The 17,062-nt window shown below is 41.0% G+C and overlaps 1 long non-coding RNA gene across 2 annotated transcripts in view; it reads right to left on the bottom strand.

Moving 5' to 3' along the window:
- Positions 1-6,374: 6,374 nt before the first annotated feature.
- Positions 6,375-17,062, bottom strand: part of LOC129398408 (uncharacterized) — a 34,827-nt gene continuing 24,139 nt past the window's right edge. For both annotated transcript variants that reach the window (XR_008626181.2, XR_008626182.2), the window contains 3 exons: positions 11,387-11,576; positions 8,763-8,808; positions 6,375-7,898 (listed from right to left, as the gene is read on the bottom strand). This is a non-coding gene — a long non-coding RNA (uncharacterized LOC129398408). The remainder of the gene's footprint in view (positions 7,899-8,762; positions 8,809-11,386; positions 11,577-17,062) is intronic.

Genomic DNA, 17,062 nt, shown 5'->3' with positions numbered 1-17,062 from the left:
GGGTTGACTTTTAAGACAAAAGCCAGGTTGAGCCACCTGGTTTCCTTTTCCTCTCCATGGCAGGGAAACATTGCTTCTCATTCCAAAGACCATCTGTCATGACCATAGCTCCACACAACTGCTCTGCATTTGTGCCTAAGATCTCTCCACCACAACCAAGCAATTCTCACACTGGTCTCTCCCTACAGTGAGGCTTTTAATTACATATGGCTTCTGTTCACCAATTGTCTTTGCTAAACTCCTTGAACAACAATCTGATTGACTCTTCAGCGTCTATCCAGATTCAATAATCTCTATTTGGCAGAGGTGCTTGTCAGGTCAGCTGGAAGATGAACAATCTTGGTCTTCAGGGCTGAATGAGGCTGAATGTAGCTCACCCATCAACTCCAGGTACCTTGCTTGTATACCCAGGTGCACAGCTTACCATCGCATTCCACTCTGAATACATTACAAACTTCAGAAGGAGGTCATGTTCTAGATATTTCTATAGGAGACCTGAGAGACAACTTTGTTCAGCTCAAAGACAGAAATAATACAATGGTTTATAATGGCTCAGAGAAAGATATAAGTGAAAGAACAAGTCTACTTTTTATGATAATGAGGCCTCATAAGTCACGGTAAGACCAAGTGGTATTCAAAAGTCTCGTCTGCCCAAATCATTCAGACTAATAGAATTAATGCCTGAAGTGGTATGATTGAAGGCTACTTGGAAGACTACTTGGAAGTGGCCTTATTGGAGACTACTAATCCCACATATCTATAGTTTGGCTACATGATAATCACGAATGAAAAGAACATATATTAGGCATGATTCCAAGGCATCAAACTCATCTGCCTTTCAAATATCCACTCAAATCCTTACTCTCCCCCATATCTAGCACACGTTTTTTTCTTATATTACCAAAGAAGCTGTGTCCACACAGGGAAGAGTTAGCCAGTCAGTGCTGTAGAATGAGTTGACCTGGAAAACAATGTAGACCCATTGTAACAGCATCATCACTGTCCTACCTTACCATTTCAGTGTGCAATATAGCACAGCTTCTACCTGCAGCATCTGCATCTTTTGGTTGGAGAACTTTCTCGGAAAATTGAGGTCCACTCTGCCCATAGGCTCAGCAGGCACAATTAGCAAACTCCGCCTCCACCACTAAGAACAGACTTCAACTAACAACTGGTAGTTACCCCAACTCCAATTCCCCTCAGGCAGCATGGCTCAAAGGCACATGTATTGCACTACTCCCAGTGTTTCTCAGTAGGAATAGGTTCCAGATGCCCACAGTGGCAATTGCTTTCCTATCTCATTTCTCTTCTCCCCTACCACTGTTTCCTAGGATCATCTCCCAGTAAACTACTTGCATGGAATCCTAGACTTAGAGCCTGCTATTGGAGGAATCCAAACTAAAACATCCGATGTTACCTGCCCCCTCATGTTTACTCATTTGTTGCTGTTTGACTATAGAGATGATTCCCTGCACTTAGGGGAACAATTCCTAGTCCTATTTAGTGGGTTCCCAGGACTTGGGATCTTCAGCACTAAAAGCATAAAATTCTGGGCAAACTGGGATAAGATATCACCCTACTTGCACCTTGCCTGTCTGCACTTAATATTTGTAGCCCATTTCTTTCTTATGGACTCCATTTTCATCATCAAAAGCTTCTGACTAGATAGGAGGCTGTCAGCTGGAGGTTGCTCTGAATCAATCAAGGGCAGAAGAGTATTATTAGCAGGTGGGTCAATTAACTGGAAAAGAAGGAGAATTCTTTACCTATTGTATGCAATAGGCATGCTGAAGGAGGAGAATAAAAGGCCTGAGAGGCTGAGTGAACCATATGAATGATGTCATTGCCTTAAGATAGGAACAAGAGGTTCCCATTTAACAGTTATTAGTATTTCCTAGCTGTGCCTAGCAGAAGGACCTCACATTTTGCCAAAAGTCCTGCAATGCTTCATGGGATGTGAAGAAAATTGTGATATTCATTAAACTAAGTGTCACTAAGTGCAATGTTCAACTCTTAAGCACATCAAGGTATGTTAAAGTCTCTTGTGGCATTTGCTAGCTGACTTTCTTCCTAATTACTGAAATGGGCTCTTAAGCATATCCTTTTTAATGGAAAAATATAAGCACAAACAATACTTTCATGATATATCAAGACTCTTTAACCAGGAGCATCAGTCCGAATTTGAATGTTGAGCTATGTCTGGAATGTCCCCATGCTTCTGCAAGGAGATTTGGGTTGTAATGATGTGTGAAAACATTTTGCAAACCATAAAGTATCATGTAAGTTGATTAACTCATAATTCATCCATCACACATCATGTGACAATTCAAACTGTAAAATTTTATATTAATGTGCTGGAGTCATTATGTGAATTATGAGCAGGGACTTTTTCTTTTTCATCACTCCATCACAGCCCTAGAAACATGAATGGCACAGACTAGATAATCAACAAATAGTTGCCTCATAAACACATAACTAAATAGATAAATAAGCGCTGCATTTTGAACCTAGATCTGCACATCAGAGCCTAGCGGTTCTGACTTTCCATTAATAGTTCTCTGATAGGAATTCTTTCTCTGTTCTAGGTTTAAAGGAAAGAGTGTTCTCTATTTCATCATAGTTCTTGATTATATGATAATCCATTACATTACAAACACCTTGAATTGTTTCTTCTGTCTTCCAAAGGTTAAGTCTATGTTAAATTACTATTTTTAGAATTTTTGTCTTTGCAAACACTTTTTTTTCCAGGGGGAGTGAATCTGCTTTCTCCTTTTTGATAAAAAAAATTATGCATTTTTTCATGTTTCCCTTTTTGCTTTGGCTCCCAGGGAACCCAGAAATAAATTTTACGTATATTCCATTCAAATTGAACTTCCTAGTGTTATTTCCTTGAATCTTAATTTTTAAAAAAATTACTTTTGTTTTGAGACATTTTATATCTTTCCAGGAGACAGAATATGAATATACAGTTATCCCTTAGTATCACTGGAGGATTGATTCCAGGACCTACTGCTAATATCAAACTCCACAGATGCTTAAGTCTCTCATGTATAATGGCATGGTATTTGCATACAACCTATGCACAACCTCCTGTATACTTTAAATCATCTCTAAATTATTTGTAATGCCTAATACAGTGTAAATGTTATGTAAACAGTTGCTATACTATATTGTTTAGGGAATGACAATAAAAAATTCCATACATGTTCAGGACAGACATGACCAGCCATCTTGTAAAAATGTTTTCAATCTATGATTAGTTGAATCCACAGACGTGGAACCTCCAGATACAGCGGGTTGACTGTACATATATTTGGTGCCACAATTTTATAAATTTTAAAGTAGGCAACTAATTTATAAAGGCATTGCCCTAATACTGTGATATTAAGTATCACTCTTACTTCACTTCACTTTAAAAAGTAATCACATGGTGTCTACAGAGCATAATTCTTTAAGACACATGAAATCAACCAAACTTGCACATTGCAACCAAATTGCAAAACAGTACTTTCGACTTACTTAGGCAATGAGAAAGTTGTTCGGAATATGTTATTCAGGGTCCAGACAACATCGGTGTTGTTTCTGCCTAACTCCCCTGACTACTCAATAGTTTGGATTGTGTTTTCTTTTTCTTCCTTTCTTTCTTTCTTCCTTTCTTTTCTTCCTTTCTTTCTTTCTTCCTTTCTTTCTTTTTTCTTTTTCTTTCTCTTTTTTCTTTCTTTTTCTTTTCTTTCTTTTTCTTTCTTTCCTTTCTTTTTCTTTCTTCACTCTTTCTCTTTCTTTCTTTTCTCTCTTTCCTTTCTCCCTTCCTTCCTTTCTCCCTTCCTTCCTTTCTCCCTTCCTTCCTTTCTTCCTTCTTTTTTTTTTTCAGAGTCTCACTCTGCCACCCAGACTGGAATGCAGTGGTGCAATCTCTGCTCACTTCAACCTCTGTCTCTTGGGTTCAAGCAATTCTCCTGCCTCAGCCTCCCAAGTAGCTGAGACTTACAGGTGCCTGCCACAACGCTCAGCTAATTTTTTTGTATTTTTAGTAGAGACGGGTTTCACCATGTTGGGCAGGCTGGTGTCGAACTCCTGACCTCAAGTGATCCACCCGCCTTAGCCTCCCAAAGTGCTAGGATTACAGGCGTGAGTCACCATCTGTGGCTGGATTGTGTTTTCTCTGCTGATTTAGGGGCTAGAGCTCAAAGCCCCACATGGCCAAGAAAGCAGCCAGATCTGCAATGCACTATTGTTTATAATCAATAGTTGGGCCTCTTGAATAATCATTTCAATATTGACAGTGGAGCAACGTGACTAAGAACGTAGGGTTTCACTTTTGAACAATCCAGGCTCTGCTACTTATAGAGTGTCCCTGGGCAAGTCAATTCAGTGCTGTTCACAGTGCAAGCCTTCATGGAAGGGTGTTGTCACCCCCCTCAGCCTTTCCTGGACAAAAACATCTAACATTACTGATCATTTTCTCCAGAAATGTTTCCCAGTCCCTCTAAACTGGGTGTGCTGTTCCTGGTCTGTGCTCTCCTATCTTTTGTGCTTCTCACACCGAGTTATTTGTCTTCACTTGCCTCTCTACTACTGGACTGCAAGCCTTGGAAGTGCAGGGACTCATTCACCATTGTTTCTCCAACAGGTGGTATAGAACCTGGCACATGGTAGGTCCCTGATAAATCCTAGATAAAAGAATAGATGAATGAGTGAATGAGGGACCTTAGAAGTCTTCTGATGTAGTCTATTTTCCAGAAGTATCTTAAGTTTGGGTTACAGGAGGGTCATTAGCAGCAGGTCCCTAACCCATGACTACTTCAACATTTCAAATTCCTACCCAAGCACAAGAGGGCTCTCCAATAACTGAGTCAGTGTAACTCATGTGCAAGAAATGGGATCCATTTGAGCCAGGCCATGACCTTGGCCTTTCTCTTAAGTGTTGACCTCTCCAAGGCCAATTCTCCAAATTGGTCAAACTTACTCTGGTAATATGATCCCAGTGATTGTCACAAATATACCAGCACCAGAGTTGGAACCACTTCTATATCTGTCCTTCCTTCAGTAAGAAAAGAGAAGAGAATTGTCCACGCAATTCTCAGAAATGCCAACCAAAAGGGTATAGCTGTCAGTTCTCATCAGTCAGGGTTGGGAACCCCAGGGACTGGCCATGAGTTTGTGGGGACAGGTTAACCTGCCTGCCCTTGGGATTTCTCTTCCTGGATAGAGTCTATGGCCATCCCCTTGATCATTCAGCCACATCCCTCAACCCCACCTCAGTGCTGGGGCGGGTTGGAGTCTCACTCCCAGCACTTCTCTGAGGAGCTCTGTGACCCTCACTGGATGTGGCTCTAAGCTCCAGCCACAACCACCACCCTAGCTGCAGGCCCACAGGTGACCAGATGACCGGAAAGCATGTGTGGTGCCAAGCAGGTGTCTGCCCTCCCCAGCAGCTAGAGGATAGGGAGGTGAAAAGTTCTAGCAAGCTGAGCAGACACAATGTTCCAACAGGTTTATAACTGATGAAACAGGATCAGGGGAGGCTGTGGGACCCTTGCTCAGACCAAAAGCTCCTGAAGAGCCACAGGGGTGGGCTCAGATATGGAAAAAAAGAGCAGATTTGGATCAATTTAAAACATATGGGCCTGTCTGAGGGTGTGGCGGTGGGGGAGGGCAGCCCATACTACCATACTTGAATGTACAGACCTGCCCAAGATGGCTGTATCTGAAACTTTACTATTAAGATCAATCACTTTTTACCATGGGTAACCAGGGGTAAAGAATAGTCTAAAATATTGTCTTTTATCCACCTTCCTCCTGGGGAGTAGAGTGGGCATTTCCTCTCCTCTGAGGAAAGAGTTGCAGGGAGGTCCCCAGTTAACAAGTATTTCCTCCCAACAAGTCCAGCTGTGGCTCTTGCTCCAAGGGGCTGTTGCAGAGTGGAGCAGAGTAGAATTTGAGTGGGGGCAAGCAAACCCTTAGTCATAGCTATGATGCCAGGCCCTCGAAGAAACTTCTTTTTGATTTGACGTATGTAACCACCCAGTACCTGGGTAAAGAACTAACATTCAAGGAAACAAGTGAATTGCCAAATGAAGTCGATGGATGGTAAAACCCGGATTTGAACCTGAGCCCATTTGATTCTGCCTTTGTCAGAAGACAGAACTGACCCCAAGGTCATGCTCACATCCTCAACCCAGTGGCAGCCAGCAACAGCTCAGCATGCGCTCTGGAAGCCCTGGCCCTCAGTCTCATGCACTTGGCACTATAGCTTAGGCTGCTTCTTCTTAGAAAAAAAAAAAAAAAAAGCCACAGAGGCACAGGTATATCTGATGAAAAACAAAGATTAATTAAGGAATGGCTTCTACATTATGAAAAGATTCACTACAGGGTTCCTTTAAATAACCAGCTCCCCTGGTGCTTTTATTATGTAGGTCGCTTTACAAAAAAAAAGTAAATGTACAAAAAAACTTTTCAAGATGATATTTGCTACATAAAGCAAAGCACACATTAACATGCCTCTGAACCATTATCTGGGCTGCAGAAACAGACTGCAAGGCTGGTCAGCTGGGCAGAACCTCCATGGGACCAGGGAGCACAGGTCACCTACATAGCCGGCACTGGCCACCAAGGATTTCAAAGAGCAGGATGAGAACAGGAGACCCAGGCTAACAGGAAGTCAGTGATAGGAATGCTACAAAGAAGGGGACTCCTGGCAAGTTACTTTTTCGGGGCTGTGATTTTCTTTCCTGCCAAGAAGGAGGTACGGGCCCCTCTCTCTTTCCCAAGTCAGTGGGCACACGTTTCCCTGGCCCCATTACCTGACTCCCTGAGCCGGCACCCTAGGAAGGGAGCTGGCTCACACTGGCCCAAACTCTTTCATTCTGCAAAATGCAACTGCCTTCTTCCCAGGCTTTTTCTCACTGATCCTTTTCATCAGCTTTTCCTGGAAGAGGTCTCCTCCCTGGTCCTCCAGTGTGACTGACACCCAGACTGAACTAAGAGTCAATCCTCTATGGCCCCTGGATTCATATAGCTACATCATTGCCTTATATAGATGGTATTATGTGTATTATAATTGTGATTTTAGCTAATGATAATTTTCACATATTTAATAATTTAATGGTATAACATTATAATTATAATTATATATATGTGTATTTGTCTCCCGGCCTAGGCTATGCTTCTTCAGTGCAGGGATGACATCTGATTCACCTCTGTACCTCCACTGGCTAGGACAATACCTGACAATAAATGGGGTTGAAGTGTTCTGCTTTCATAGAAAAGAACAAGAATATAATTTTTCAAGATTAGGTTATTAATTGTTGAGGCCTAAACTAATGTGTAACATCAAAAGTACAGTTTTAACATGACAGTAAGATTGTCTAACTGTTATATTTCAAATCCGGTCTGCCCCACTCCCCCAAAACGCCTTGGTCAAATTATTTCATAATTAAAATAATTAAAAGAAAACTTTCCTATTTCTTTCTATAATGTTATGCTGTTAAAGAAGGCATGTCAAAATCCCACATCACCTTTGATAGAATTCCAGAAGATAACCCTTTGCGATTCCAACCCACATTCCCTTCCATTTTCAATTAAAGAAAGAAAAAAAAAACTGAGGTGAAAAGTTAAATTAGAATAATATTGCTGTGTATACAGTTTTTCCCCCATTTCCAGTGTTTTTCTCCTCAATGCGTGCAATTGGTAATTAAATATATTTCTGCTGGTCTTGTGGCCATATGCCTACAATATGTAAAAATACATTTGCGCTTTTTTCCCTCCATTCCTTTTGTTCCCAGTGCTGACTGCTGTCAGAGTGAGCCGTCCAGATTCCCGTGTGCTGGTATCCATGGGCTCTGTCTTGCCAAGCTGCCAGTCTGGAGCGTCACACCTTACTGCCTTTAAAGATTGCCCTGCAGAGATAGAGGGAAATGGCAATTTTTACATGATGCAGTCTGGCGACCCAAGAGATTTGAAGTCAGAACTGGTGCCAAGATTTACCCAGGAGAGCAAGCAGAGGCAGAAACAGAGAACTTGGGCCAAAAGGAAAAAAATAAAAAGAAGAAAGAAGGGAAAGACTGGGGGATGGGAAACCACAGTCAACTGTCTCTGGGGGTTCTCTCAAAAGGCCTGGACCAAAGGCCACAGAGAGGGTGAAGGCCGTGTTTTTAGGAGTATATGGCTCCTAAAGAAAGTCAAAGGGAAGAGGTCGGGTTTTTTTGCATGCCCTAAATTGTAGTAGATTGCAGAATGTAAATGAGACAATTATTACACCAACGCTCATCAAGCTGGGCTGGAAAGACTTCAATAGCCTGATGAATATGCATGCAAATTTGTTAATTAAGTTAATTATTCTGCTGAAAATTCATTTGTCTTCCAAGGACATTTTCCCAATGATTTTAACATGCTAGCGCCATTAGTCATGCTCCATGCTATTTAACATTACTTTTTGTCCACTTTCTTTCCCCCCAACCCTATTTTAAAAAATATTTTAAAGTTTTAAAAAACAGTTGATTGGTTCTTTTAATTGACCCCTGCAATGTTGGAAGATGCCTAGAGCCGGCTTGGTAGGCATTCTCAGAAGCACGTTTCAATTAAATATTTCCTTGATATATAAAATGTTTGCAAAATGTCACATTGGTGGGGAGGAGAAGAGCTCTATCTGGGATCATTAAAGCTAGGATTTGAATTGTTCTCCATAGTGACTGTAAGAGGTAATCTGTCCCTGCTGTGGGCGATTTCCCAAGCTCTGAGTGTTATCTGATGCACGGATTTACCTTGCTGTGGGAAGTGTGGTGATTCCAAGCCTCCTCTCTTCTTGGGCTGCAAGGCAAAACCCAGAGAACATGTGTGTTCAAAGAGGAACCAGAACTCTGGTACTTTTCTGTCACCCATGAGGGCCCAAACCTGTTACCATGGCAACAGAGGGGAATAGTATGTTTAAAATCACATCTAAATGACAAATTGAGATATTTGAAAGAAACAGTCGAGTTTAATTTTGATAGCCAAGAGTAGCCAACAAATAGTACGATGGTATTTTTTAAAACTGCATGTTATTTTGCTGGGTAAAGCAGGTTTATTATATAACAGGCCTTCATCGTGGCCTCGAAATTGGAATCTTTAGAGGTCTGGGTGAGTTGTATTCAACCAGATTCTTGATCTTAAGGCACACAGACACACATGAAGCAGCCTATTTAAACCTCCCAAAATTCTATGTAGAGAGATTATAGCGTCCCATCCCAACTCAGAAATCGGAACGTGCGGTCTGACAAATCTAGGTGTTCTTAGTGGGACAGTAAGGTAGACATTTAAATCAAGACTATTCCAGGAAATCAGAGAAATATGGCTGCCTGCACACATAAGGCAATCATCATTAGAAGGAGAAAGATTAATCTACACATCACTTGAGGGGACAGCCATATGCATGCTTAAAGCTTGTCTTAAGATTATTTATTTTCTTTAGAATGAAGGTAAATTCAGATTCTCTATCCCTCAGTCACAAAAGAAACTCTCCAATATGATCTCAGCTTACAACCTGTATCTTCACAGTCAGGGTTGATCAGACTCCCTGCGAGCCAGGCTAATGAAAAAGGAAGAAAATAATGAAGAAAACTAAACTTAATTGAAAGAGTTAAAAAGAAATTAATTGGTATGCCATCTCTTTTGAGCCATTCGTATCTATTTTATACAGTATGAATGGCACTACGTGTCACATAGATCGTAAACCAATTAAGATGATATTTTAAACCCTGTAATTTCTATAATTCCATCTGTTTTAGAAGGTTTAATTAGCAAAGTTACAAAAGCCAAATATATTTGAATATTTTGAAAGCAGGCCGAATGGCAAAAAAATGAAAAGTTCCCATAAACATTTAACTACACAACCATGTACATTTCATGAAAATATACTTCAGATGTACTTTAAAATGATACATGTGGGTTTTTCTAAATTTTACCAACAATAAACCGCATCCGAGGGAAATTATGATCATATGTTGTTAGGCTGTGTAAATTAATTCAGTTTTGTTGTTGTTTTTCATCATACTTAGCGATTTCTTCTGATGAAAACCCCTTACCTGTGATTTAATTGTGGGCCCAAAGTAGTAAGAGCTCCATAAAACTAAACACTTATTGAATTCTCTCATTTAAATGTCCTTTCCATAGGCTTAAAAGAGAGGTTTGCCATTTTGCAAGGAAAAGGAAATATTTTTCAGATGTATCCAAAATATTTTCAGTCTACCAGTAACCTATTTTTGAGAAATAAGACTACATGGAAGTGTGTTATCTTTAAAATGTAAACACAAAATCTAAAGGTACAAATTTGATAATTTAGCCCCTTTCTTCACTATTGAAGGAAAATATTATTTTGAATTTTTAAAATTAGGCCAAACATGAGATCCTGCCACGTCCTTTGGTTTGGTGCTGTGCTGAGCAGCTGTGCACTATCCAGGGCCTCATATGGCCTAGTCACCAATGACTGACAGGACGATAGTGATAATGTGACGCCCAATATTCTCTCTTCTCAAAATGCCTGCCGCACCGCGATTGTGACGCAGTGGGTGTCCAGTTCTGTCTTTCCTTCCTACTGGATTTCTGACATATAACAAGGTGTAATTAATTTTTTTATATGCTTGTCTTTTTCATTACCAGAAATACAGTGAGCATAATTTATCATTAATTCTATTCATATTCTGTACTACTTGGATAAACTACTTTTGTTTCCATTTGCATTAAATACTGTCAAGTGATAAAAAAATGGCTAATAAAGGAAAAGGGGAATCGAACCTATGTTCAGCATATATATCACTCTAGAAAACTGATGGATCTACTATACTGGCACGTGTTTTATGTGCGTCATCTCTTTTAACTCTTGCATCAACCATCCAAGAAAGGTCTAATTATCCCCATTTGACAAGTGAAGAAAGCAAAACTCAGAAAGATGAAGACCCTTGCTTAAGTAATGACAAGAAAGAAATCAAAAAAATTCCAATAAGCAAGTAGCAGGAGCAAGTTTGAGAGCCAGAAAACACATCTAGATTATTTATTTTACTCCAAAGCTTTTAAGTATTTTAATGTACCTGGCTACTACTACCACTTTTTAAAAACTCACCTTGGAAGGCCATGATAGAGCCAACACTTAATATTTTTAGTATATATCAGCATCTACGTTACTTACAAAACACTTCCTGGATTTCCCATCTTTTATTTCATTTTATTATATTGTATTAACTTTTACTCTCTTATGGAGTTCCTATCTTTGAAAAGGACTATCCTTTCTACTTTGGAGCAATTTGAATTAAAAAAAAAAAAAAGATAGTGAATTATCCCAAGAAGAAGTTTAAATAGATTTTGTTTGCAAATCGTTCAGCAGTTGCAGGGGGCATCTGCTCGTTTGCCTCACCTGCCCTTCTCATTCTTTCCATCTGCACGTCCTCCCCACCTGCCATGGGCTGTCACCAGAAGCAGGGGTACTGGGAGTCCTGAAGAGAGGAACTGAGGAAAGAGGTGCTTTCTCCTTCTAAATGATGAGAAATAAGGGTCCATGGAACTCCTGGGGGCCATCTTTGTTGCTGCGATATATGAGATCTGTCCTGATAAAACCAACATGACAGGAACACGTTTTGTAACATAGGGAGAAAGACAGACAAAGAGAGATACAGGGTCAGAAACTTGACGTCAGCACAAGTGGTCTGAAACTTCTTAGTGACAGAAGCCTAAAAGTCTCCCCCTCCACCCCCAAACCCCCTCCCCACTTAAGGTACTAACAGTTGGCTAATGATGCTAACTAATATAGGCATCATGCAAAAATCAGAAGAAATATACACACTAATTTATATTTCTTAATTCTACAGTATCTTTTATTCAAATTTCCTAGAGGCAAAAGTGGATCAATATATCAAAAGATCCATATGCATTGATTTTTAAAAGGTTACTCCACTAACCCATCTTTAATTATCTATGTCATTTGTAATCATTTATCTCTATTTTCCAAACATTTCAATAATCATAATGAATCACCCATCCACTATGAAAATGTATCAATTTGTAATTACATGCCAGAGTCAAGTTCTTATACAAAACAGATTGGCCATGAGACAATACTGAGTCTTTTATAGTCCATACCTGAACATGTAACATTTTGAGTATGTCATTTGGAAATAATCTTTGTGAACTACGAGCTAAATACTTCTGACCAAACAATCCACTCTACACCTTGAACTTCTTAATTTGCCTAGACAGAATTGGCCAATGAATTTAACAAAAATTGATGTTACGCTCATCTTTCTAAAGTTCTAAACAGGATCCAAAATTTTATTACACCCTAAGGAGTTAATGTTCCTCTATTTTGTCAGAAATATTTGAACCATATTTTATAATACTTAAAGAATCTAACAATATATCATCAGAGGACTGGATTAGCAAGCAGTAGAAACAGTATAGGGTCTTAGAGACTGAAGTCAGATTACGGATTATACAGGTTCAAATTCTGAACCTATGCTCTATCACTTACTAGCATTTGGTGTGACTTTACTTCAGCTGTCTCTACCTCAGTTTTTTCACATCCCAACTTGGGATAATAATAGTTTCCACCTCATAAAGTTGTTGTGATTACAAAACGAGTTAATAATTGTAAAGTGTTTGAAACAGTGCCTGGCACATAAGCAGTGGAATAGGCATACTAATGGAATAGATTACTTTATGGTACTCCTTCTACCTTATAGCAAGACTAAGCAAAAAGAACAAATCTGAAGGCATCACACTACCTGATTTCAAACTATACTATAAGGCCATAGTCACCAAAACAGCACAGTACTGCTATAAAAAGTGGGGAAAGGACACCCTTTCAACAAATGATGCTGGGATAATTGGTTAACCACATGTAGGAGAATGAAACTGGATCCTTATCTCTCACATTACACAAAAATCAACTCAAGATGGAGTAAGGACTTAAGTCTAAGGCTTGAATAAAAATTCTACAAGATAACATTGGAAAAACTCTTCTAGACATTGGCTTAGGTAAGGACTTAAATCTAAGGCTTGAATAAAAATTCTAGAAGATAACATCAGAAAAACTCTTCTAGACATTGGCTTAGGTAAGGACTTAAATCTAAGGCTTGAATAAAAATTCTAGAAGATAACATTGGAAAAACTCTTCTAGACATTGGCTTAGGTAAGGATTTCATGATCAAGAACCCAAAAGCAAATGCAATAAAAACAAAGATAAATAGTTGGGACTTAATTAAACTAAAGAGCTTTTCCACAGCAAAAGGAACAGTCAGCAGAGTAAGCAGACAACCCACAGAGTGGGAGAAAATCTTCACAATCTATACATCTGACAAAGGACTAATATCCAGAATCTCAAACAAATCAGTAAGGAAAAAACAAACCCATCAAAAAGTGGACTAAGGACATGAAAAGACAATTCTCAAAAGAAGATATACAAATGGCCAACAAACATATAAAAAATGCTCAACATCACTAATGATCAGGGAAATGCTAATCAAAACCACAATGCAATACCACCTTACTCCTGCAAGAATGGCCATAATCAAAAAATCAAAAATCAGTAGATGTTGGCGTGGATGTGGTGATCAGAGAATACTTCTACACTGCTGGTGTGAATGTAAACTAGTACAGCCACTATGGAAAACAGTGTGGAGATTCATTTAAAAACTGAAAGTAGAACTATCATTCGATCCAGCAATCCCACTACAGGATATCCAGCCAGAGGAAAAGAAGAATAGTGGACCCAACCCAAATGCCCATCAATCAACGAGTGGTTAAAGAAACACAGTTTCTTTTATATACATACATATATATATATATATATATATATATATATATATATATATATATATGATGGAATACTACTCAGCCATTAAAAGGAATGAATTAACAGCATTTGCAGTGACCTGGATGAGATTGGAGACTATCATTCTAAGTGAAGTAACTCAGGAATGGAAAACCAAGCATTGTATGTTCTTACTGACATGTGGGAGCTAAGCTATGAGAACACAAAGGCATAAGAATGATACAATGGACTTTGGGACTTGGGGGGAAGAGTGGGGGGATGAGGGATAATAAAAGACTACAAATAGGGTGCAGGGTATACTGCTTGGGTAATGGGCGCACCAAAATTTCACAAATCACCACTAAATAACTTACTCACGTAACCAAATACCACCTGTACTCCAATAACCTATGGAAAAATAAAAAAAGAATATTCAGCAGTTAGCTAGCTAGTGCAATCAATGCTAACAGTATACAAAATCCTGGCTAACATTCCTATTTCTCAGTAGGTATGTATTTGCAAGAATTATCCAAATAGCTGGCTCCAATCTAAATCTGTTTGAGTGTAGTATTTTTCACATACCAGGTCTACTTTTTAAAAAGTTCTAATCTATTTTCTTATTATCTTAAAAATGTATTGTGGAAGATGGCTGACTAGAGGCATTTCATACTCACCTCCTCAATGAAGAAGAACTTAAATAGTGAGTAATCACCTTTCAAATAGATCATGCAAGAAAGAACACTGGAATTCCACAGAAAAGCGACAGGAAATACCTAAAGCAAGGAAGGAGAAGGAACCAGGCAGCCTGCTCAGCTGGGGTAAGCTGGGAGCTGAGAAAGACTCCCCAGTCTGGGAAAAGGAAAAGTGAGAGACCCTCAGCAGTTCACATCCCCAACATGTGCTCCTGCAGTTCTAGCCATGGGAGATCCCCTCAACACTCACGGGGCCTGAAGCTAACACAGAGAGGAGCTGGGAGGTTCCCAACCCACCAGCCTAGGCTGCTGGCCACTGAAGGCAGTACCACCCTTCCCAGTGGCAGGGGCAGTGGCACAGCTGCTGTTGCCCCACAACCCAAGCATTCTGCCTGACTGTGAGTGCAGATGCCAGCCATGGCCCTGTCCCTGCCAACCAAGCCTGGCACCTGCACTCTCCATCAGGAGGCCTGAGGACAAACGCACCCAGCCAGGCTTCGCCCTCACTCCATGCCAAAGCACAGAGTCTGGCCACGGAGTCTACCTCTGTTGGTAACTCAACACTCCTGAGTGTTGGGCCTAGCACAATCAGGCTAGCACACTCTGCCCAGCCCAATCTACCTCTGTTGGTACCTGAAGATTCCTGAGATTGGGCCTAGCACCCAGGTGCTATCACCATCGCTGGCACCTACCTGTACTTGCCATCTGTGGGCCTGGTGACTGATGTACCCAGCCCATTACAGCCATGGCCAACAGCAGCATGCATTACTGAGGACTCAGAGGGCTGCCCCACCACTACCACTGACATCACCCATGCCACACCTGCTGTCCAGGGGCCCAAGAACAGACCCACTGCTGGAACTATCGGCATCTGAGTAAGCCACCTGTAGGTCAAAGGAGTAATCTTACTAGATCCAGTAACATATGGGCATATGCTTTCCTGGGTCCCAAGGACAGACATGCTCAGCCCATTGCTGCCACCAATGGGGCCAGAAGACTGACCTACCTGGCATCTCAGTCCCCAGCAAAACTTCACCACAGCTTTCACTAAAAACAGCATTTTAAGCCATCAAAGAAATCACAGACACCACCAGTGCTGTTCATAGCTGAAGAAATCATACAGAGACTACAATGCTGCACAAAACCAGAATAAGAGCAAAAGCATCCTACCCAACTGTATTAGTTTGTTTTCATGTTGCTGATAAAGCCATACCTGAAACTGGGAACAAAAAGAGGTTTAATTGGGCTTACCGTTCCACATGGCTGAGGAGGCTGCAGAATCATGGTGGGAGGCAAAAGGCACTTCTTACATGGTGGCGATAAGAGAAAAATGAGGAAGCAAAAGCAGAAACCCCTGAAAAACCCATCAGATCTCATGAGACTTATTCACTATCATGAGAATAGCACAGGAAAAACCAGCCCCCATGATTCAATTACCTCCTCCTGGGTCCTTCCCACAACAAGTGGGAATTCTGGGGGATACAATTCAAGTTGAGACTTGGGTGGGGATGTGGCCAAACCATATAATTCCTCCCCCGGTCCCTCCAAATCTCATGTCCTCACATTTCAAAACTAATAATGCCTTCCCAACAGTCCCCCAAAGTCTTAACTCATTTCAGCATTAATTCAAAAGTCCACAGTCCATAGTCTCATCTGAGACACAGCAAGACCCTTCTGCCTATAAGCCTGTAAAATCAAAAGCAAACTAGATACTTCCTAGATACAATGGGGGTACAGGTATTGGGTAAATACAGCCATTCCAAATGGGAGAAACTGGCTAAAACAAAGGGGTTACAGGGCCCATGCAAGTCCAAAACCCAGCGGGGTAGTCAAACTTTAAAGCTCCAAAATGTTCTCCTTTGACTCCAGGTCTCACATCCATGTCATGCTGATGCAAGAGGTGGGTTCCCATGGTGTTGGGCAGCTCTGCCCCTGTGGCTTTGCAGGGTACAGCCTTCTTCCTGGCTGTTTTCATGGACTGGCATTGAGTGTCTGCAGCTTTACCAGGATCACAGTGCAAGCTGTCAGTGGATCTACCATTCTGGGGTCTGGAAGATGGTGGCCCTCTTCTCATAGCTCCACTAGGCAGTGCCCCAGTAGGGACTCTGTGTGGGGGCTCTGACCCCACATTACCCTTCTGCACTGCTTTAGCAGAGGTTCTCCATGAGGGCCCCGCCCCTGCAGCAAACTTTTGCCTGGACATCCAGGTGTTTCCATACATCTTCTGAAATCAAGGCAGAGGTTCCCAAACCTCAATTCTTGACTTCTGTGCACCTGCAGGCTCAATACTATGTGGAAGCTGCCAAGGGCTGGGGCTTCCACCCTCTGAAGCCACATCCCAAGCTGTACATTGGCCCCTTTCAGCCATGGCTGGAGCGACTGGGACACAGGGCACCAAGTCTCTAGGCTGCACACAGCACAGGGATCCTGGGCCTGGCCCACAAAAACCACTTTTTCCTACTGGGCCTCTGGGCCTCTGATGGGAGGGGCTGTCATGGTCTCTGACATGGCCTGCAGACATTTCCCCCATGGTCTTGGGGATTAACATTAGATTCCTTTCTATTTATACAAATTTCTGCAGCTGGCTTGATTT

The sequence above is a fragment of the Pan paniscus genome, chromosome 6 (genome assembly GCF_029289425.2).
Source record: "Pan paniscus chromosome 6, NHGRI_mPanPan1-v2.0_pri, whole genome shotgun sequence".
NCBI classification, from domain to species: Eukaryota; Metazoa; Chordata; class Mammalia; order Primates; family Hominidae; genus Pan; species Pan paniscus.
This window is presented reverse-complemented; position numbering and strand designations above follow the sequence as displayed.